Here is a 1,638-nt window from a genome sequence, read left to right as displayed (position 1 = left end):
GTTACTTATGCACACTGTGATTCTCCATGTACCTCCCTCAGTAAAACCATATAGACTCCAACTGTGGCTGTTTTAAACCATGGCCCCCAAATTCTTTGGTATTCTTCTCATGAGAGTGCAGTCCACATTCCCTGTCTTGAATCTTAACCTGTGATGCTATTTTTGAATCACAGTTGAATTTACTACCTCTGTAAGCTTTCAATAAGTTATCCAGTCTCTCAAAACTTGAGTTTCTTAACTGTAAAATAGGGTCAATAATAATAACAATTTGCAGGATTTTTTAAAATTGAGGAATGGATAAGGTAATATCCAAGCTATTTATTTCCACATGCTACCATGTCGAATGGTACAAGTACAGGTCTCTTTCCTTACCTTTGTTGACTCTGTGCAACTCAATTTTGATTCTATCCAAGCAGTTTCTCCTCAATGAAGTGTTATGTTTGGGAATAGAGTCTGGCTAAGTCAGTTTTGAGAATCCACAGGGGCTACACTGTACTAGTCATTTTTATCCTTCTTATCATGTACCTCTTGTATTTCTTAGATATTGAGGAACACAAAAGCCCTCCCAGGTTTCATTGTCCATCACACTTTCCAGTGAATGCCAGTTGGCCATTTTGCATTTCTCCTGTTCCTCGGGTCCATCAAAAGTTGCCTTGTTACTACTTCTTATCCTTATTCTGGCAGGTCTTGTGGTTTGGGGTGGTTTGTCCTTGTTCGCTTATATTTTTGGGTTTGTGGAGACAGTTGTCAACCTAGTTTTGTTGTGAATGTTGTTCAGGGAATTTTAGTTTTGATATCAAGTTTTTCCATCTGTTTTTAAGTGGAGATTTGAAGACTGGTGGCCATTACAACTGTCTTCTGCAAGACAATTCTGCATAGTTTTTTTTTTTCTTCACTTTCACACACCTTGTGAGCAGAGACACAGACAGTTTTTGTTCCAGACATCTTTTCTGGATGTTTGTAGAGTGAACAGCCTGGGAAGATAAAAATAGTGTCTCTCCAGAGCAGAGAGAAAATTTGTTTGTTGCTCAAGATATTAAAGATAAAGTCTCCTTCTTGGGGCAAAAGTTGAACAGGTATGTTTGTGGCCCCTTTAAAAGTTGTGGTTTCCTAAGGTTGGTTTCCTCAGCTATGACAAATGCACTTCATACACAGTGTCCATTTGGCCTGTTTTGTATCACTCCCATGGACTTAAAGGGAAAGGGAAACTAATGAAGACATGAAGTTCATGTACCTTTTGGGGAATAATAAAGTTCTTTGACTCTAACTGAGAAGTCTTGTGACTTCTGCTGGCATCCATGATACATATCAGGCTGACTTGTTAGCTTAAAAGCAGGGTTAAATATTAACTCTGTCACAGTTCTTGAGACCTTCTCCAAACCCCCCATATGACTTATTTAAATAGATATAGTAACTTTACCTCTAAATTAGTCACAATACTAGTCTTTACCATTCAACTTATCAACATAGGGCTGTGATGCAAATAAAGTAATGTGTGCAATGTTCTTAGTATGATTCCTATAATTATTAACTATTATCATCTCAGTTGTCTTATCTCACTATGCCCTACTTTGTCAATATCCCTGTTACATCACGGTAGTCATCAATAGAACTTTGATCACTATCCAAGGACAGCAT

This window comes from Pteropus medius, unplaced genomic scaffold (assembly GCF_902729225.1).
Source record: "Pteropus medius unplaced genomic scaffold, Ma_sr-lr_union100, whole genome shotgun sequence".
NCBI classification, from domain to species: domain Eukaryota; kingdom Metazoa; phylum Chordata; class Mammalia; order Chiroptera; family Pteropodidae; genus Pteropus; species Pteropus medius.
Note: the sequence above shows the minus strand (reverse complement) of the source record.